The 21,806-nt window shown below is 47.4% G+C and overlaps 1 long non-coding RNA gene across 2 annotated transcripts; it reads right to left on the bottom strand.

Annotated features, from left to right (window-relative positions):
* Window positions 1-4,373: 4,373 nt before the first annotated feature.
* Window positions 4,374-20,403, bottom strand: LOC127462290 (uncharacterized). Of its 2 annotated transcripts, XR_007900398.1 has the most exons (4): window positions 18,851-20,403; window positions 14,491-14,748; window positions 14,029-14,285; window positions 4,374-5,613 (listed from the first exon to the last, which is right to left on the bottom strand). It is a non-coding gene; the product is annotated as an uncharacterized LOC127462290 (long non-coding RNA). The 2 variants fall into 2 exon arrangements; XR_007900397.1 differs by lacking the exon at window positions 4,374-5,613 and having other exon boundaries at window positions 13,688-14,285.
* Window positions 20,404-21,806: the final 1,403 nt, after the last annotated feature.

Below are 21,806 nucleotides of genomic sequence, written 5' to 3'. Positions count from 1 at the left end.
TCCCAAACCTTCCCAAACCTTCCCAAACCTTCCCTTCCCAACCCTTCCCAAACCTTCCCAAACCTTCCCTTCCAAACCTTCCCTTCCCTTCCCTTCCTTCCCTTCCAATCCTTCCCCAAACCTTCCCAAACCTTCCCAAACCTTCCCTTCCTTCCCTTCCCAAACCTTCCCTTCCTCCTTCCCTTCCCAAACCTTCCCTTCCCTTCCCTTCCCTTCCCTTCCCTTCCCTTCCCTTCCCTTCCTTCCCTTCCAAACCTTCCCTTCCCTTCCCTTCCCTTCCCTTTCCCTTCCCAAACCTTCCTTCCCTTCCCTTCCCTTCCCTTCCCAAACCTTCCCTTCCCTTCCCAAACCTTCCCTTCCCTTCCCTTCCACTTCCCTTCCCTTCCCTTCCCTTCCCTTCCCTTCCTTCCCTTCCCTTCCCTTCCCTTCCCTTCCAAACCTTCCCTTCCCAACCCTTCCCCTTCCCTTCCCAACCTTCCCTTCCCTTCCCTTCCCAAACCTTCCCTTCCCTACCCTTCCCTTCCCAAACCTTCCCTTCCCAAACCTTCCCAACCCTTCCAACCTTCCCTTCCCTTCCCTTCCCTTCCCTTCCCTTCCCCTTCCAACCTTCCCTTCCCTTCCCAAACCCTTCCCTTCCCTTCCCCTTCCCTTCCCCTTCCCTTCCCTTCCCTTCCCTTCCAAACCTTCCCTTCCTTCCCTTCCCTTCCTTCCCAACCTTCCCTTCCTTCCCTTCCCTTCCCTTCCCTTCCCTTCCCTTCCTTCCCTTCCCTTCCCTTCCTTCCCTTCCTTCCCAAACCTTCCCTTCCAACCTTCCCTTCCCTTCCCTTCCCTTCCTTCCCTTCCCTTCCCTTCCCTTCCCTTCCCTTCCCTTCCCTTCCCTTCCCTTCCCATCCTTCCCTCCCAACCCCTTCCCAACCCTTCCCAACCCTTCCCAACCTTCCCTTCCCAACCCCACCCCAACCCAACCAACCCTACCCAACCAACCCTTCCCAACCCATCCCTTCCCTACCCTTCCCAACCCATCCCAACCTCCCTACCCAACCCAACCCTACCCAACCCAACCCTTCCCTTCCCTTCCCTTCCCTTCCCTTCCCTTCCCTTCCCTTCCCTACCCTTCCCCCTCCCATCCCTACCCATCCCTTCCCTTCCCTTCCCTCCCTTCCATCCAACCCTTCCCAACCCTCCCTTCCCAACCTCCCATCCCATCCCAAACCAACCCAACCAACCCACCCAACCTTCCCAACCCAACCCAACCCAACCCACCAACCCAACCCAACCCAACCCAACCACCCAACCCTCCCCTTCCCAACCCAACCAACCCAACCCAACCCAACCCAACCCTCCCAACCCAACCCAACCCAACCCAACCCAACCCCCACCCAACCCAACCAACCAACCCAACCCCCCCAACCCAACCCCAACCAACCCAACCCAACCCTCCCAACCATCCCAACCCATCCCCCACCAACCCTCCCTTCCCAAACCTCCCAACCCCTTCCCAACCCTTCCCTTCCCAACCCTCCCTTCCCAACCCAACCCTCCCTTCCCAACCCTCCCCAACCCAACCAACCCTTCCCCTACCCAACCCAACCCAACCCAACCACCCTCCCAACCAACCCTCCCCATCCCTTCCCAACCAACCCATCCCAACCCTTCCTTCCCAACCCTTCCCAACCCAACCCATCCCACCCTCCCAACCCAACCCAACCCAACCAACCCAACCCAACCCAACCCCCCAACCTTCCCATCCCAACCCAACCCAACCAACCAACCCCACCCTTCCCAACCCAACCCACCCCCAACCATCCCACCCAACCCATCCCAACCAACCCATCCCAACCCCACCCAACCCAACCCATCCCAACCCAACCCAACCCAACCCAACCCAACCCAACCCTCCCAACCCATCCCAACCACCCAACCCAACCCACCCAACCCAAACCAACCCAACCCAACCCAACCCCACCCAACCCAACCCAACCAACCCAACCCAACCAACCCAACCCAACCCAACCAACCCCCACCCAACCCAACCAACCCTTCCCATCCCAACCAACCCTTCCCACCCAACCCACCAACCCAACCCAACCCAACCCACCCAACCCTCCCAACCCAACCTCCCATCCCAACCAACCCAACCCAACCCAACCACCCCAACCCTCCCTCCCAACCAACCCCCACCCAACCAACCCACCCCAAACCCCAACCCCCCCCAACCCCAACCAAACCCAACCAACCCAACCCAACCCCCCCAACCCAACCCAACCCAACCCACCCAACCCAACCCAACCTTCCCAACCCTTCCCTTCCCAACCCACCAACCCCAACCCAACCAACCCTTCCCAACCCTCCCATCCCAACCCATCCCAACCAACCTTCCCTACCTCCCAACCCAACCCTTCCCTTCCCAACCCTTCCCTACCCAACCCTCCCACCCAACCCATCCCAACCCAACCCAACCCAACCCAACCAACCCTTCCCAACCCAACCAACCCATCCCAACCACCCTTCCCAACCCAACCCAACCCATCCCAACCCAACCAACCCAACCCAACCCTCCCAACCCAACCCTCCCATCCCAACCTCCCCACCCAACCCCAACCTTCCCAACCCATCCCAAACCTTCCCACCTCCCAACCTCCCACCCACCCTCCCAACCTTCCCAACCCTTCCCCAACCTTCCCAACCCTTCCCAAACCTCCTCCTTCCCAAACCCTTCCCTTCCCAACCCTTCCCTTCCCAACCAACCCATCCCTTCCCAACCCTTCCCTTCCCTTCCCAACCCTTCCCTTCCCAACCCTTCCCTTCCCAACCCTTCCCTTCCCAACCCTCCAACCCATCCCTTCCCAAACCTTCCCAACCCCTTCCCTTCCCTTCCTTCCCTTCCCTTCCCAAACCTCCCTTCCCTTCCCTTCCCTTCCCTTCCCTTCCCATCCCTTCCCAACCTTCCTTCCCTTCCCTTCCCTTCCCTTCCCTTCCCAACCTTCCCTTCCCTTCCCTTCCCTTCCCTTCCCTTCCCTTCCCTTCCCTTCCCTTCCCTTCCCTTCCCTTCCCTTCCCTTCCCTTCCCTTCCCTTCCCTTCCCTTCCCATACCTTCCCAACCTTCCCTTCCAACCCTTCCCAAACCTTCCCAAACCTTCCCAAACCTTCCCTTCCTTCCCAAACCTTCCCTTCCAAACCTTCCCTTCCCAAACCTTCCCTTCCCAAACCCTTCCCTTCCCAAACCTTCCCTTCCCAAACCTTCCACCTTCCCAAACCTTCCCTTCCCAACCTTCCCTTCCTTCCCAAACCTTCCCTTCCCAAACCTTCCCTTCCCAAACCTTCCCTTCCCTTCCCTTCCCTTCCCTTCCCTTCCCTTCCCTTCCCTTCCCAACCTTCCCTTCCCTTCCCTTCCCTTCCCTTCCCTTCCCTTCCCTTCCCTTCCCTTCCCTTCCCTTCCCTTCCCTTCCCTTCCCTTCCCTTCCCTTCCCTTCCCTTCCCTTCCCTTCCCTTCCCTTCCCTTCCCTTCCCTTCCCTTCCCAAACCTTCCCAAACGTTCCCAAACCTTCCCAAACCTTCCCAAACCTTCCCTTCCCTTCCTTCCCTTCCTCCTTCCCTTCCCAAACCTTCCCTTCCCTTCCCTTCCCTTCCCTTCCCTTCCCTTCCCTTCCCTTCCCTTCCCTTCCCTTCCCTTCCCTTCCCTTCCCTTCCCTTCCCTTCCCTTCCCTTCCCTTCCCTTCCCTTCCCTTCCCTTCCCTTCCCTTCCTTCCCTTCCCTTCCCTTCCTTCCCTTCCCAAACCTTCCCAAACCTTCCCAAACCTTCCCTTCCCTTCCCAAACCTTCCCAAACCTTCCCTTCCCAAACCTTCCCTTCCCAAACCTTCCCTTCCCAAACCTTCCCTTCCTTCCCTTCCCTTCCCTTCCCTTCCCTTCCCTTCCCTTCCCTTCCCTTCCCTTCCCTTCCCTTCCCTTCCCTTCCCTTCCCTTCCCTTCCCTTCCCTTCCCTTCCCTTCCTTCCCTTCCCTTCCCTTCCCTTCCCAACCTTCCCTTCCCTTCCCTTCCCAACCTTCCCTTAACCTTCCCTTCCCTTCCCAAACCTTCCCAAACCTTCCCAAACCTCCTCCCTCCAAACCTTCCCAAACCTTCCCTTCCCTTCCCAAACCTTCCCAAACCTTCCCTTCCCAAACCTTCCCTTCCCAAACCTTCCCTTCCCAAACCTTCCCTTCCCAAACCTTCCCTTCCCTTCCCAAACCTTCCCTTCCCTTTGAAGCCCACTGGAATGCAATGCTTGCTGTACACCCACAGTAGCGAGCGCCTGGCAGGACAGAGGAGGACTCACACACATGGGAGGCGCCTGCTTTTCAAAATATTGCGTCTGTAAACTTTTTTGTTGTGTGTATAACTTTGGTTTTGTCTTTTTGTATGGACAGCAGGGCTTTTAAGCATTCCAATTTAATAAACAGGGCAATTCACATTCTGGCAGCCAATTTTGATGGCAAATGCAAGTGGTTTATATAATCCACATGAGAACTTCTAAAAACCATGTCCCTCTATTAAGAACACCGAGCTTCTTCCCAGTGCAGAAGGAGCACTGAGATGACAACCCAGAAGGTTCAACATGACCTTCTGCCCTATGTTTTGGCATTATCCAGCCAGAAAATGAGATTTTTCAACAAAACTATTATTTACTGTGGGAAAAACCCTCCCATTCCTCTGTGCTCTAAGGTTATTGCTTCACAGCACAAATTAGGTAAAGTTGGTAGAATGGAAAAAAGAGGAACCTGGGAATAAATTGGTTTCTTATCACTGTAAATGAATGACAGTTTAAGACTGTTGAATGTGGAAATCACAAACATCCTGGTGCACATTTTCCCATTCATATCATACATTCAGATAAACTGAAGATGATCTTTTGTATCATACTTCCCCCGCCTACCCAATGAAGTCTTTTCCTCTAATAAACTCCCTGGTGTCTTCTGTGGTCAAGTGTTAGATGTCCCCAGGGGATGAAGTTTCCACCACTTCCCTGCAAGGCATTGCACATCTCTCCATCAAGGAGATTCTTGAATTCAGTTAAATGTTCCTTTTATAGGAGCACTCCCATTACTCCTGATTATCCCCCTGCATATAGCCTTAAGTAAATCTTGTTAGCATTCACTTTTTTCTAACACTGGCAACGGTTACGCTATTCCCTCTTTGTCATCTTCTGAATACTTCATGGAGAAAAATTTTGGGATAGCATATTCACATACAACCTCCCCCCCTTATTTTTTTGATTGATGTTCTCGAATCCCATCCAGCATGCCTCTGAGTGCCTAGAAGTGCAATACACAGGACTCAGGGCAATCTTCCACATGCTCTGCCTTCTCATAGGGGTGCCTTCCCACGCATTGCCCACTTTTGCAGCTTGAGAAATATCACTTCCAATCAGCTATCTGCTATCTTTTCTAGATCTCCTCCGCACAATTCATTCCTGCTGCATACTTGAGTTTCAAGTTGTTTTCTCCAGTTTGCAAGTTGGAACTTGTATTGTTGTTTTCCAGCCATTCTTTAATCTCCGTTGAATTGCTTCATATCACTTTCCTGTTTATAAGGGCTCACAGCCTTTCCCAGTGCAGCATTGATGTGTCTTTCACTTGTAAAAAAAAAAAGGTTAAAAGTATAATTTACACAAACCATCAGAACACCTAGATATCTGCAATGGAAGACTACATTTGCACAACACACAAGACCTAGCTCTAAGATCTAGCTCTATTCCTCCTCTACTGCTCTGCTTGTTTTCTAAAACTCAAACCACTTAAAGGCTCAGAAAGCTTTTAAGTGAATGCATCGCAACCTGAAGATCACCCATGGATTTCACTAAAGTGCTGCTTACTCTGTGTCAGGGGGGGAAGCCACCATGATCACCACTAAGGCTGCTGTCCCAACAGTGTAAGGACTTGTGTTGATAGAGTTCATTTCCACAAATTTACATACCAAGTTTAGGAATAAAACTTGGGTGTTCCTTGCAGAATATGGTAAATCAGCCTGAATTTGTCACTGAACCCTGTGCTCTGTGATTATACACCCATTCCACACCAGCCTGTTGCCAGTCCACTACAGTCCAGTCCTGGTGTTGCAGGCTGGCCTTGACCTCACAGCCTAGATTACCATCTTGGGCTAATCTGAATGGGGATGGTGTGAGTTTCACACCTGATGACAGGAGCTGAGCCTCTCCAAAGGAGAGGTGACCCATGTGGCTGCACAGAGCCTGCACACAAACTTCATGTGTGTGCAGAGCTTGCTGCAGTGCCAGTTATGCAAAGCACTTGAGGCAAAATCAGAGCAGTTTACCTTTCACCACTCTCACAAAAAACCCTGTTTTCATCTCTTAAAACATACAGACAACCTTGCTCATTTCACATTCCTTTTGGGATTAGTATTTTGAGGTCTTCTGAGCACCTCTGCGAACAGATGACGCCAACTATTAAAGCATTCAGTGAAGGAGACTGCATGTCCATTTCTGCCTTTCTGGAGCACCAGCTTACCAATAAAAGAACGATTTGTCATACGTAAGCAGAGGACTCAGCCAGTTGGGCATGCCTTTGTGCTCAGCACCTTAATTATTCTGAGGCATGGTCTCTGCAGTTAAGACACTAGGTCTCCAGCCTTAAAACCACTCATGTATTGCTTCACTTCATGGAAACAAACGGTACCTTTAAAGCTGAGATTATGCACAGGCACAGACCAAAGCACATGTTTGTGTGACTATGATGCAATTTGCCAGCTGGATACATACACCCAAAACAGCTTCATATTTGGTTCCCCCTAACAGTCAAGAAGTGGCAGTGCAGTGCTAAGATGCTGATGAAATACCTGTGTGACAAGGAGATCCACATGGCCACACATTAGCAGACTTACAGCATGGTCCCTTCAGAAACCCCTGAATCCACTCCCACCTGCAGCCCCAGCAGTGCAGAAATACCCTGTCTTGGTGCTTGCTGTCTGGCAGAGGTTGGGAAAGGTCCATGGGTAGCTTCAGAGTGGCCCAGGAGAAGCAGGTCAATTTTAATGTTCACAGCAATAGACTTCCAGTAGAAAATATCTGGATACTCACCCATTTAAGAGAAAACCACTGCCTGAAATAGATCTGTACTTGTGTCATAGATTATAATAAGAAACCCTGGGTAGGTGAGCAAAATAAGTTTTCTGAGTATACAGTTTCAGAGTTAGCTGCTTCCCCAGCTGGCAGGTACAGGGTGTTTTTGCTCCTTTGCCTTGCAGTGGCCTATTTGATGAGCACCATTACTCTAAGCTTGCCGCTTACCTCACCCTTATCACCTGCCAGGGTCCTATGAACATCACTCTGACACACTTAAGAAATGGATCCTAAGGATCTGAGATTAACAGGCAAGAGAAATAGAAGCCAGCTTTCTCCTTCTTTTCCCCCAAATCACCAGGGCTCTTCTCAGGTCGCTATCCTATTGTCCCTGCTTTCACATGCTTTTCTTCTCAGTGATCTCTCTGGTGGGCTTGCTGGCTGAGGAGCTGATGGAGCAGCTCCAGTGCTTTTCTCCCCAGGAAGTGAGTGTGCCACCCCACAGGCCTGGGAAGGTAATACTTGCTGTCTATGACAGAGTCACACTCTTCTGGGGGACGGGTTTTGTGCTGGAGGAGGTGAGGTTGTTTGCTCATTTACTTTTTTCCTATCTTTTCCTCTTCTTTTTCCATTTCCTGTTTATCTTTCCTTCCAGAACCCTTAAAACTGTGCAGCTCCTCACCAGAGAAGGCCTCCAGCTGTGGAGTAGGAAATAGCCAAAGAGCAACAGTCTGGAGCCAGGGTTGAGGTAAAATATGTTGTCCAGGAGGAAGAAGCAAATCAAATACAGACACCCAGCCTGGGACTTTTCCAGGACAGTACCTTTGGACTCATGCCTCTATGCTTGCTTGCTTGCTTGCTTGCTTGCTTATTTATTTATTTATTTATTTGAGGGTATTTATTTATTTATTTATTTATTTATTTGAAAATTGCCAGGAAATGTTTTGTTACCACAAAGGTAACAAAAGTGTGAGCAAAGCAACAACAGCTTGTACCTGGACAAAGAAACTTTCCGCAGCTCCACAGCACATCATCCTGTCAGCTGGCACAGTGCACAGTACCACCTACTCCTTCGTGGGATCACTGCCTGCAACAGCTTCAGTGCCAGCCTGTCCTTGGAGGCCTCCTGTCCACACTCTCATCCAGCCCAAGATGGCTTAACTTCTGACAGGATCACAGTACAGCGACACATGTGCCTGCAGGCAAATTATCACACCAGAGGCTGCAACAAGATAGTGCTGAGAATTAACCTAACCACCAAGCCTACTGCGGGTGCAGCTCTCTGTCATTTTGTGGCTCCCAGAATTAATGAACTTAACAGTGCAACACAACTGGCACAGTGCAACACAACTGGCACGTAAGCGGGATCATTTATACCACCTCCCAGCCACAACAAGACAAACCAAAGCAACACACTGTCTCAGGTCTACCTGAGACAGGCAGTGTGCAGACCAGCAGCACAACGTAAAGGTTCCAAGTGTGAACCAGGAGACCAAGGCTACAGCAAAATGGAAGACAGCACATTAACAATGCAGTGCTGATCTTCCCCTAGCTGCCTTTGCAACTGATTTATAGAGCCAGCACAATTCATTTATCCAGTCTGCCTTCATTTTATTGTTATTAATTGTTATGAGGGTTTTTTGGCAGGGATGGAGAAGCTTGTCTGATTAAAAATAGCTTTGGGGACGGCAGCTGGCAGAGTCACAATGAGAGAAGGATCTAGCTCCAGATCTTTTTTCAAAGAACATATTCTTAGCAAGTAATTGGGTGCAATCAAGTGTAGAGATAAACACTAGCACTTCCCAAGGTGTAGCTCAAGGCTCTGATCCTGACAGTCACTGTTCCATGGAAAACATTCAGAAGAGTCAAAGACCTGCTCAAGTCTCTGCAGACTTTCTGGCAGGACCAGCGTCCTACTGCTTTGCAAGGCTGGAGAGAAGAGATTTTTCTACACAGACCAGGATGCCTGAGCATGGTGGACTTTCAGATGCACAAAATACATCGTAACGGTTTCAAAAACATGCAGCATTAAGGGTTGATAATCTGGTTTCACACATGCACGTGCATCTTCACTCTTTGTGGATGATGCATGTGTGTTTCTCCAGAGCCCTTATCCCTATGCTACAAGCAGCTTCCACAGTTTTCTCACTTTGCATTCTATATTCAAGCAGGTTTCCACAACTGTAAGGAAAATTAGCAAGAGGCTGAGGAATGGGCACTCTAAATGAACAGTCAGTGTGCTGAGAGCTAGAACTACACTTTTCTCTTTTACCCATTTTTGATGCCAACTGACTGCAGATCCTTCTCTGCATTTACAGTTCATACCAGTACACATCAGACTGCCATTTGAACACAAATCTCAGCTTGTTTCTAGGTCACAGATTTTTTGATTTTCTCTGCCTGATCTACCAGTGTGATGTTGCAAGGATGGCTTTCAAGCACTCTGAGCAAGCCAGTGCTTCAACTACAAGAGTGCTGTACTGGTAGGTTATGGCTAGTGGGATCCAAGATCCTTGCTGCAGGACTGAACAAGCCAGCTTTCCAGCATCCAAGTGCTCACCCCGTCATCCTGCTTCACTTCCAGCCAAGCCAGAGAACAGCAGGACTTCTGGAGAGCTGCCATCATCCGTAGCCTTTGAACTTCTCATGGAGGTCTCTGCCGCCACCACCACCCACTGGGTCTCTGAAGCATTTGCTTCTTGCTGCACTTGGGCTCATGAAAATCATGTTATGCAGCCCCACAGATGAGGAGGACTGGCGTAGCTTTAATATGTTGCTTTTTAATGTATTTCTGCGCTCACTTCCAGGAAAGTTTTGGCAATCTGTGAAGCTCTTACTTTGGAAAACATACTCACAGTGTGTCATTAGGTGAAAATGGCCTCTGGAACAGCTAAAACACCAAAGTGTTTGCCTACATATCCTATTAGCAGGAGGAGAGCGTCTTCCTGCATCTTTTGGGGTATTTTTTTTCACTCCATGTGAAAACATCTGAAACTGTTAGAATTTATATAGGCAGACGTGACACCTTTTGAGATTTAGTTGGACTGTACATACTTGCAAGCTTGCTTGCTTCCTGAATATGCACTCTGTAATCAGACCAAGTTTTAGCAGCTCCGACGGAAAGCACGCCCGCTGTGGTTAGCCTGTGCTGACAACAGGCAGGCGCTGCTGCTGTGAACCAATGCACCTACACTGCAGTCAGCAAACAACAACAATTTATACTTACTGAAGTTCCGGCCCTGTATTTTGATGACTTTTTTTTTTTTTTTAAATCGTTTTCATCCTTTAGCACATTTGCTCAGGACTGCTCGGACCAAAGGCAGCACCACAACATGCCCGGGAGAGCTGAGCCCCGAGTCAGTGCAGCGAGTGCCACCTACCGAAACCCTAATTTTCCGTCACTCGCCCGTCGCGCATCCCTCCCCCCACCTCCCCACCCCGCCCCAGCTTCCTCCAAGGCCTGGGATACACTTCCAAAAGATACCAAAGAGCCGGAAAGAGTATTTAAGCTGTTTATAAGGCCAAAGCCCCTATTTTAGCAGGGAAAACCTCGCAGAAGGAGAAAGAAGGGGATTTGTTTTCCAGCTTTTTACTACGCCTTAAGCAGAAAGGTACACAAAGGGAAAAAAAGTCCCTGCTTGAAAAACATTTCCTTTTAAATGGCATGATATGCCTTTAAGGGATAGATAGCAGGCAATGATCCATCTTCACCACATACAGACTTGCCTTGTTCTTCCATTTCTGGCTGAGTGATAGAATGTTAAATGTCATTTCCTGTATCAGTGGTTAACCACTAGATGCTGGATCAGAGATTTACCAGAAGTGCAATATTCAGAAGTGGACCTGCTGCTTTCAATAACCCTTTCTTGCACCCTGTGGGAACCATTTAACCTTTGAGAGAGAGGAGAAGGAAAAAAAAAATAAAAAGGCAAAACTAAACAAAAATACCCTGGATTTTGATAGGGAGACAAGTCTTGAGCTTTGTGTCAATGGCTCACACTTCATACAGGCAGTCATAGGGATCAATTCTTCCCTGGCCCCAACACCAAGGCTTGTGGGAAAGTGAAGAAACTGGGCTGCTCCTGAGTCCGTGGTTCTGGCTTCAGCAACTGCAGATCAGGCACTGGGAGAGGCAGCCCTTTCTTTTGCATTGATTTTCTTCTACAAAAGCCAGCATATTTAGCAAATGGACTGATGCTGGAATCCAAAACATGTACTCTCTATCAGCCCTTACTTTCTTTTACCAGTCTTACATTTTACACTGTAGAGGCAAGCAGTTTATTTGCCCAGGCTGTACTCATTTTATTACCATCGTCACAGTCAGTTATGGGGTTGAGGGGATGAAAAATCATTTTGGCAAGAGCAACTGGGAGAGTTAGAAGCAGATAAGGAAATTTCAGTTGAGGCTACATTTCTGAAAGCTGAATTTTGAACATGAGGTTGTGTAACTGCCTGTGCAAATAGAGAGTTGTTTTCCTAATTACAAGATATTTGTAAAGCACTCAGAACATGAAATGGCTAAGCACACATCAAGAAATACTAGTTAGAGAATGTCGTGGCCAAATAGTGGTGATGAGCATACAGAAATAATAGAAGCAGATCTTTGGCCATACACCTGATGTCTAAACTGCCTGTGTACGGCTCTCAGTTGTAGCAGCACTCCTTACTTTACACTCTGGCCCCTGTACCACTGCAGTATCCCCACCCCCAAAGAGCTCAAACAACTTGGAGAACACTCTTTTTCAGGGTGGGAAATGGCTCTGTCTTTCCTGCATGCACGTACTTTGCACAACAGAGCACTTGTCCCTGAAGGCAGTCTCCAGGCAATATTGCAAGTGAAATAATAAATAGTAATAAATTCAGAGTTGAGGTACCTCACTCCTTTATACCTCTGCCAACAGGAAACCCCCACATCTCTTCTGTCATTCCTATTTAGTAATTTACACTGCAACAGCACCCAGCTGACTCAATCGTGAACCTGAGCCCAGCCATGCCAGGTGCTGTGCAAAACACTCTGCAGCCACATAGTCCCTCCCTTACAGGCCTGATCCTTTCAGTCAGGAAAGGGAAACACTCCCAGCATCCCAGGCCAGGCACACCTTGACCACTGGTAACTCTGGCCTACATGGAGCTAAGTTCCAAAGCACATCCACAAGGAGGAAATAGGAATTGCACAGATCAGATCCTGGACTGTTCAGGCAAACAAGGGCAGAGCACAGTATTTGCACACCATAGCTCGTGTTGCTGTGATAAACAAAGCAGCACTGAGCCCAGGAGAGAGGCGTTCTGTGCCACTCAGGGAAAAAGTAGGATGGTGGAAGATCCAAGAAGATTCCCCCAAAAGGCGATGTGTTTTTTTTCTTCCCTCCAAAAGTCACAGGAAATCTCCACATTACTCATCCTTTCCCAGGAACCCCATCTGGGGCCTTGCTATTTTCCTACACACACAAACACACACACACACACACAAAAGGAGCCCTGCAGAGGCCTTAACACCAGTTGTGCTTGCCCTTGCCAGAACTTCCTGAATCCACTCCCATTTACCCTAGCTTGCCAAGCAGTGCAAATATTCAAGAGGCCACCTCATTTCTGCAGTGTCTGGTGTAACAATCTGCACCAAACTAAAGCAGTAAAGGCTGTGACTCACAGCTACTCAGCAGCCAGAAGTCCTGTCAGGCAAGCCAAGCTTTTATATAGCAGGAGGTCACTGGAACACACTCTGGCTCACCTCTCTCATTGATCAAAAGAGTGAAACCACTTCGAAACACCTCCTGCTTGCCTCCCTTTTCAAAGTCTAATGCTAAGAAGCTGCATCCTAGCGGGCAGAGAACAGGATGACATAGATACAATATCTCAGGGAAAGAAAATGAAGTTTTGTCTCAGCAACTGTTGAAACTTAACAGCACAAATGAATTCTGCTGTGTAACCCAGAGGCTGTAGCCAAGAGAAACTTGAGTCAGAAGACCTGATTTAAGTTCCTGCCTCTGCTACTGACCCACTGTTTGATCTTGGGTTAGTCATTTAACTGCCGTGGAAATAAAGACTTCCTTTGATGACTAGTGTTTGGGAACAGCCTGGACATCGGCAAGGATGTGGAAGAGCTTGGTGATATTTGCAGCTGACTCACAGGCTGACTTGTTGCTGCAAGGTCTACATGGAAGATGGGTATTGAGGAAGAAGTAAGGTAGAAATCAGGGCCTTGATAGATTTTGAGATGTTAAAAAAAGAATTGACAAAATGCAGACACCTCTCCCCTCCCCATACATTTGGAACGTGGAGCTTCTGGGTTTCTAATATGAGGCACAAGCAAGACATGCCTCACCAGAGAGTCAGGAGATGACTTGCCTTTCACGCTTCACAGGTCAAATCTCTGAAATCAGCAATTCTACACATTCAGGAACCATGAATCAGGGCTTCAGAAATTGCAAGTCTGACTTCAACCTCCCAAAGTTTCCAAAGCATGCCTTTGCATACTGTTTCTTTTTTTTATATGAGCACACAGATTATTTTCCATAGTTTTAATTGATTCCAGAAGTTGGAACAAATGATCTGTTTGTCAGCATGTAATACTCAGGACAGTATGCTCCCCCCCTCCCTTCATGCTTCATATTTGAAAAAGATTTTCTGCTGCCCTGTAGTTCTATAATGGACCACACCTACTGCACATAGGAAATAATTCCTGACTAACTAAAGATGAAGAAGAGACACAACCTATTAAGATTTTTTTCATTTTCCTTTTTTTTTATGTCTTGTTTATACGTCGAAATTGTCCTGGTTTTAAGTCAGTTCATGGCAGACTGAGGACACACAAATCCATTAAACCATGTTAAATCAAATGCCTCAATTTTAAGAACACTGTAAAATGCATTTAGCCTGAACCAGGAGTGGCAAATATAGCACTTGACACCTATATTTTTATAACATAACCTTTCAAAGTGGTTTCTCCACCCTTGAAAAGCACCCCTTGCTTACTTGCATGCAGCACAGAGCTCCAGATTTAAGTTTCAATCTTGACTTCCCTCTCCACACATCCAAATGAACTACACAGATCTATCTCACTGGGTCAAGGCACTGCAACTGTTCCAAGTGGTCTTGCAGCAGCTTTGCTGAATTCTGATCCAGCCACATTTCTCCATGCCTTCACATCTGTCTTTCCAAATATCCCGTCACACCTGCAGGAATGGGTGGTGTTCCCATCCAAAGGCATACAGAGGCTGAAGCCAAGGAACCTAAGAGAAACACAAGGTGAGGTTGCCACACCCCTGTGGCTATCAGGAGTACATGACTCTTTGAGGTGTCTTTAAGTAGTGAAAAAAGGAACACAAACCCTCCTTGTCCAGAGGTTGTTTCTACAACCTCTGCTATAGTCATAACAATCCCCTGAGGGGGAGCAGGGAAAATCTGACAACATTATGTTTATCCATGAAGACTTACCCTTGTGTTGATGTTCCCCTGCAAGGTCCCAAGCTGAGCTGTGGTGGTTTTCTATCCAGCAAAAAGTAGTAGTTGAAAGCAGCCTGATGTGTGCCTTCTACTTTATGCACTGTGTGTAAAATACAGTTTTATACAGGTTTATACTCTTTGGATGGTCAAGGCTTCAACATGTGACAAAAGTCTCGAGGGCAAACCATAGACTTAAAAGATTCATTTCCATGGGTCTGCAGGAAGTCTGAAGTGTAGTTGTGATCATCCCTGGAATGGAAATCAGTTTCTTGGTCAATAGTTTCTGACTTTAGCATTAGAAGATGACAGGTTTGGCTGTATTGAGGTTATTAAACTAAGGAGCTGAAATGAGTGAGCAGCTGAGTTATGCTTGACAGTACATGAAGCATTTTTTGAACTTGCCAAAGGAAGGTGAAGATAGTGTTATGGGGGTAAACACAGAGTTAGCTATTTCTTAAGAAAAATGTCTTGCAGAAAAGACTCAAAATTAAGAGTTTACATTTTCAGAGATTCTGAGAAATTTAATTTTCCACAATACTCTCTATAAAGAGCAACGTTAGTGGCATTTTTTCTTTTAAATCCAGATTGTTCTTCATTGCTGCAGACTATGCTTTGCAGCTAGTCCGTTCTTATCACTGTGCATGTATCTATTCAACTAGTAATTCATAGAGCACTGTAGGCTGTGACCTAAGCAGACAAAAATGTGCTGAAATGTAAACTACCATATTTGGTAGCGACTGGTGCATGTTTCTTATGAGAACAGGCTGAGAGAGTTAGGCCTGTTCAACCTTGAGAAGAGATGACTGAGAGGGAACCTCATCAAGGTCTATCAGTACCTGAAGGGAAGTGTCAGGGGATGGACCAGGCTCTTCTCGGTGATGCCAAGCAATAGGACAAGAGGCAACAGGCAGAAACTGATACCCAGGAAGTTCCACCTGAACATGAAGAAGAATCTCTTTACTGTGCAGCGAATGATCACTGGAAAAGACTGCCCAGAGAGGACGTGAAGTCTCCCACACTGGAGATACTCCACAACTGTCTGGACACAATCTTGTGCCATATACTCTAAGATGATGCTGCTGAAGCAGGGATGCCAACCTTACCCATTCTGTGAATCTGTCCAACATGAAAGAGTTACAGAGATCGTTACAGTTTTGCAGATATGGAGACAACAGAGAAGCAACTCCTTCCCTGGTATTCCAAACCCTTAGGGCTTACACATTATGAACTGGCTCCAAAAGCTAAGACACAAAAATAATTCCCATAACATTTCTTTTTATATTTGCCTTCTACAATCTACATTTTGAAGATTTCCTCTTTAAGCACAAGAGCTATGAGTTCACGTTAAAAATAAAGTGATAGTTTAATCATGTGATTCCAGGAACAAAGGTTTAATGGGGGGGAAAAAAATCTACATTTTTCCAGTATGTAGCTCATACAAGACAACCATCAATACTTTAAAAGTAATGTTGCTTGGAAGTAAATCCTGAGATAACCTAGAGATAGAATCCAGTAACACTGCAAGAGATAGGCAGAGATGAAAAGGAAGTAAATTGGGCAAAACTGGCAGGGTTTCAGTGTCAGGAGCTGTGGGGATTGCCTCTGTGGGTAGAGCCCACAGAGTGGGCTTGAGCCACTGTGCCTTGAGCCACTCACAACCAACTCCTGTGGCTTTGAAACAGATGGGACCAGCCCACAGTGAGTCAAAACTCCAACCAAAGGAGCATGTGGCACCTCCACTCATATTTAAGCATGAATTGCAGCCATAAGGAGAGAAGTTAAGTGACACAGAACTGTATACAGATAAAAAGATGCAGGAAAAACATGGAGAAGACTTGTGAGAAGATATGTGAGATGAGTATTAGGAGAACATGGAGATAATGCTGAGGGCTGAAGACACTCTCTTCAAGAAGGCAACATTCACTGAGCCAGAGACACCCCTGAGTGACTGCAGCCTGTGAAGGTCCCACACTACAACAGCAATGCTGGAAAGCCCAGAGGAACACTTCCTAGGATGCAAAAAGCAGCAGGTAAAAATCATTAGGCACACAACTCCAATGCCATGTGCCATCCGTCACCTCACTGAAAGGAGTGGGAAGGACTGTGTGTAACCTGTGATGAAAACTAGAGAAGCTGAGCCTTGGGAGCAGGAAGGAAGATCAGGCGGAAGATCAGCCTGGGGAAGTGGGAGGAAAGGTGAATGCTGCCATCCTGCCAGTGAACGATAACAGGGGAAGACTTCTCTGTTCCTAAAAATAACAACAGCAAATGCTTTAACCACCTCATAGCTTATTACAAGAGTTACAAAACTGTTTCATCCCGCTCCCTAACTCAAGCTAGTGTAAAATGCAATCATCTAGTATGCCTTTCTAGTTCTAGTCCTCTAAACTTGGTGAGGCCAAGCATCTGTTCCCTTATAAGGTTCATTTTGCAACTACCCACTTCGTGCAATACCTCCCTGCCTTCCGGCTGTTTTATTTTCCCAAACTTTCCTTACTTCTTCCCAGCAAATAGCACAATGTCTCCCAAGTAGCTTTGCTTCTCTAAGTTCATTGCTCGTTCCCTCACAGACCTGAAATTATAAACAGCTGCATACAAAAACACAATTGCTTCTAGAGTAACCAATGTTAATGACTCCCAGAGAGTGCTATGACTTCAGCCTGAGTACAGGGAGAGAGACAGGGGTGCCAGAAACAAAGATCCTGTTTCAGTGCAGTTTCTCCCAGCATGAACAATAGAGGGACATATGCGATGTACAGCCAATTCCTTATAAAGAAAACGCCTCTTGGTTTATTCAGGAAGCTCCAGAAAACCAAAAGGAAAGAAAAAAAAAAAAAAAAAACAGCAAAGCAGGTCCCTCGCTGCACCCCCAGGTACCTGGCCATGTGACAGAAAGTAGATCCACCTATGCAGATGTCCACAGAGCCTGCCAAGGAGCAGATGCCTTGGGCAGTGGATTAGCTTCTACAGCGTGGCCTCTGGGGCCACATGACTGCCATCCAAAAATGCCAAGATGAGGGGAAAAGGGTCACTGTCATCAAGCACCATCAGAGTAGCACCTGGCCACTGTCAGCTGTTTTGGCCAGAAATGTTATTGCTTTAATCCATGTTATCTGCTCAGGAATCAAGATTTTCCAGACTTACACATAAGCAAGTAAAAGCACAAAGATTATTCTTGTTAGCAGGAATTTGCTCTAAATAAAAGCCAAAGCTGTTTCCCTGCAAACTTTCAGGAACATCCTGTGGAGAAACACAACTGCTAAATGAGTTTACATAAGCACATTGATTTGGACTTGAATTTTTCCTACCAGCGCACTGATGCTCGGTGTCTCCAACCTGCCAATAGCCATGTGTCCCCAGCATTCCTATTCACAAAACCAGTGTCCACTCTGGTACTCCCATGTGCCCAACAAGAACTCTTCCCCTGAAAACAGAGGATCCCAACTAACAAATAAGTGTGACAAAATGTCAGTAGCAAAGTCTACCTAGATTAAAAAGCAAAGTCTGTTGTCTGCTTTCACTCTCTAAAAACTCTGAAGAGTTTTCACTCATTAGAAAAAGCTCTTAATCTCCTGCAAAAGGTATTCCCTACATGTGAACCACTGTCTGGTAGATAGATCTCTAGCAAACAATTTTTCTGAAACAAGTGAGCACGCATTTATTTTGCATGAAGGAAAGAGGCAGGCAGATGAACACATATGTCCCCCATCTCCCCTTTGTACTCGTTCATTTAATAATTTTAGAGAATCTTGGAAATTACAAGCTTTTAATGGAAACAGAAAACAACTAAATTCTGAACTGTGATGTTGGAGGAGTCTGGATGCACATTTCATCCAAGTATCTACTACAGTGCAACTGCCTCATGATAAAGATGACTCCAATCTTGGATGGAACTTAGCATTGTCTGGAGAAATGCTGTTTTCCTTATGTTTAGACAAGCTATACAGCATGTTTTAAAGAAAAGAAACATCTGTTTTCAATCCTATAATCTAGTAACAAAGAAAAAAACCAAAAGCAATACCGTCATAAGAATCAACAGGGCACCTTCCCCCCTCCCCCCCCCCCCCCCCGTTTAAGGTACATCTGTATTTTGCCACAGGAAGAGGAGAGGAGAAAGGGAAGTGGAAAAGACTTCTCCATTTCATGGTGCAGCACTAGAAAAACAACCCAGGAACATAATGGCCATATTTTAAAACCTGAGAATTTTGGTTTGTGATGTTTCTCCTTCTTTCCTTCCTTCCTTCCTCCCTCCCTCTCTCCCTGTAAAAGGTGGTATATTTCAAGAAAAAAAAAACAACTTTGTGAAGGTGTGATGATACCACCACTACCAGCTCCTCTACTTCTAGCTTACCAGGTAAGTTCAGAAGTGTCTAGGTGTGGAAGATTATGTCTCAACAACTTTCATATCAAGAGCCCTCAGGGTATTTTTCGACATACATGATACCAGTATCAGTTTTAGCTGATGTGGACACTGTGTTCCCTCTCTGCCCACGCTGTTTCTTCTTGTGCCCAGGCCAAGTCTTCTGTTTCGCTTGTGCAAGTGTTTGGAGCAAGGAACTGATCCTACTGAAAACTAACTTCCCCCTGCCCCCCTGCACTTCTTTTTTTTCCTGGCTCTCAGCTGGATCAGGTCACTGTGCAATCACACAAAGGATATTGCCAACAGGTAGGGGGCTGCTCTCTTGGTAGAAGTGACAGCAGCTGGACTGACACTGACACCAGAGCATAGGCAGACACAAACCACCACTCAGGGTATGAGAAAAACCATCACTCGTTCACCTCATGCTGCAGGATATCCAGCTCTAGGCAAACACCCATCAGGTTCTGTGTGGCAGAGGAAACTGCATCACATAAACACTCTAGAGCACACTGTTTTGAAATGGACTGACGCAGGACACTTCACATCCCTGTGTCAGAGCATTCCACAAGGCTCTGACAAAGATGAGGGAAGACCACGCACAGCTGTGGTTTGTGAAGGAACTGTGCAAATCCCTCTGGGCCTGCTCTGTGTCATGGCTTCTCTGCTCTACCGTCCTACAAGGAAGGTCCTTAATGTTTTGGTGACTGATCAACTGCTCCAGCTTAGCAGAAACTGCACCCTGGGAGGTGTGAGGGAAGCTGAATTTGATCCTAGGAAATCCGTGGAGTGAGGCTTTAAACTACAATTGGTAAGAAAACAGCAAAGCCCAAGGCCTGAACAGACAGCAGGAAATGGCAGCCACAACCACGGTGAGGGAGGGCAGGAGTCCGGGGGGCTGGAAAAGCTGCCTGCGGGTAGGCACACACACACGAAACACGGTTGAGGTTTCCTTTCTAATGCAGAAAAATTAAAACATCTATTCTTCTCTTTCTCTCCCCTCTCCCAAAAGTGAAGCCTGTCTTCCTAAAACAGACCCACCATACGTTTTCCTTCCACAGGTTCTCCACTGGTTTTGATGCAGCCCAGTTTGAGAGGGAAATGCCACGGTTTTCACCGGGGTCAAGATGGAGGGTGGGAGTGTGTGTTGGGAGAGATGTCAGGGAGGGGTGTGCAGAACCTGCGAGGCTCGAGGCAGATGCGCACCGTGCCTTTTGTGGTACCGAAAAGCACCAGCCAAACTCACGAGTGACCGACACCCTCAGACCCCAAAACAACACCGCAGCCTCAGGTGTCCCTTGCGAGCGCTCCGGCTTCTCCGAGACACAGCCCGCTGCGAAGCCGCAGCACTCCCGGGGGAAAACGCCCGGCGGTGTCCCGGCGGTGTCCCGGCGGTGTCCCGGCGGTGTCCCGGCGGTGTCCCGGCGGTGTGAGGTTCCCCGGTGCCGAGGTCCCGCGGGGCCCCGCGGAGGCTCCCGCCGCCCGCCACAGCCGTTCCCGCCGCCATGGCGCCACCTGCCGTCCGCGGGACAAGGAGAGCCTCGCCGGGGGCCTCTCCCGAGTCAATCAAAAACGAAAAAAAAAAAATAAAAAATTAAAACAATATTTTAAAACGTAGCTTAAAAAAAAAAAATAAAAAGTAAGCAAATCGTTGGCCTAAAAGTCACGGCTTGTACCGAATTCTCTTGATGGTCAGTCAGCCACCAAAACAGCCACGTCGCCCTGGTAAATGGTGGATTAAAGCACTTTAAAGTGATGTTGGTCTTTCTGAGAATTTTCCCAATAGCATGACATATTAAGAAACATAGCGCTGTCAGACGAAACTACCTGGGTGGGTAACACCCATACTCCACAGGGGAAAGCCCCAAAGAAAGGGTCTTCCCCACCACTCCAGTGGGAGCCCAGCACAGAGAGCTGGGGTACCCGACTGGGAGATGGCCCTACAAGGTGGTGCCCAGTTCCTGCCCTGCTGAACTCAGGAGCAAGGACACGAGGGTGTCACTCGGGTGCCAATGGTGTAGACAAAGATCCTGATGATTTAAATCTTAAAATGCGCGCTTTTTAATGTGACTAAATTCCAGGATAATTATGTCTGCCTTTCAGCTTTTCCTGCTTTTCAACAGCAGCAGCAGCCTTACCTCCCATCCTAAAGCATTAAGACTTACCGTGGTGGCTCCACTATTACCTTCTGTTTCAGATCATCTCTTCCTCAGGAATATGTATTGAGCCTTACCTGTTAAGCTGTGTTTGCAACAATGAAGTACTGTCCACATTATTATTCAGCTAAGAATTTAATTTTTCTAAATCGTGATTTTAAAGCCATGGTGCCTAAAGCTTGGTATGTCTTTGGACCCATTGGTATCCAGTTATGGGCTTTCCTAAGCTGAGGTCTAGACTGTAGATGAGACTTCAGCAGAGGAAAGATAGCATGAATTTCTGCCCATAGTGGCACGTAAACAAACACTTAAGATTTGGGGATGATGAGGACACTTGCAACTCCCATGTAAATAATTCAGGGAGTTGCTGCAGGTCTGACAGAGCAACTGCACAGGCCTTGGGTGCAACTGAACTTCCAAAGGCAGTGCTTCTGCAGAAGACACTGATCTATCACCCTGTCACCTGCACAAGGCTGGCCTTTACTGTGCCCTGCTGCCAGTTGCTATGAAAAACAAGGGCAATAGAGCTTATAAAACAAGATTTATGAAGAGAAAGGAATATTGTGTTGCTGTCCTGGGCTTTGTCTATGAATGAAATCAGTTTTGAAGATACTCACAGTACAGCATACATATATATATATACTTGCAGGACTAGTATATCTTACCATTTTCTGGAGGAGTGATTATTTCTTTGTTTGTCTCTGTGCTGCTCTTTTCTGGCTTTCCAAGACACATATGAAAGAAAAGAGAAGTGACTGAATTTCCTCAGGCATCAGTGCTTCATGACACCAATA

The sequence above is a fragment of the Manacus candei genome, unplaced genomic scaffold, assembly GCF_025592945.1.
Source record: "Manacus candei isolate 608988 ecotype Guabito, Panama unplaced genomic scaffold, ASM2559294v1 h1tg000124l, whole genome shotgun sequence".
Taxonomy (NCBI): Eukaryota; Metazoa; Chordata; class Aves; order Passeriformes; family Pipridae; genus Manacus; species Manacus candei.
Note: the sequence above shows the minus strand (reverse complement) of the source record. Positions and strands in the feature narration are given on the sequence as shown.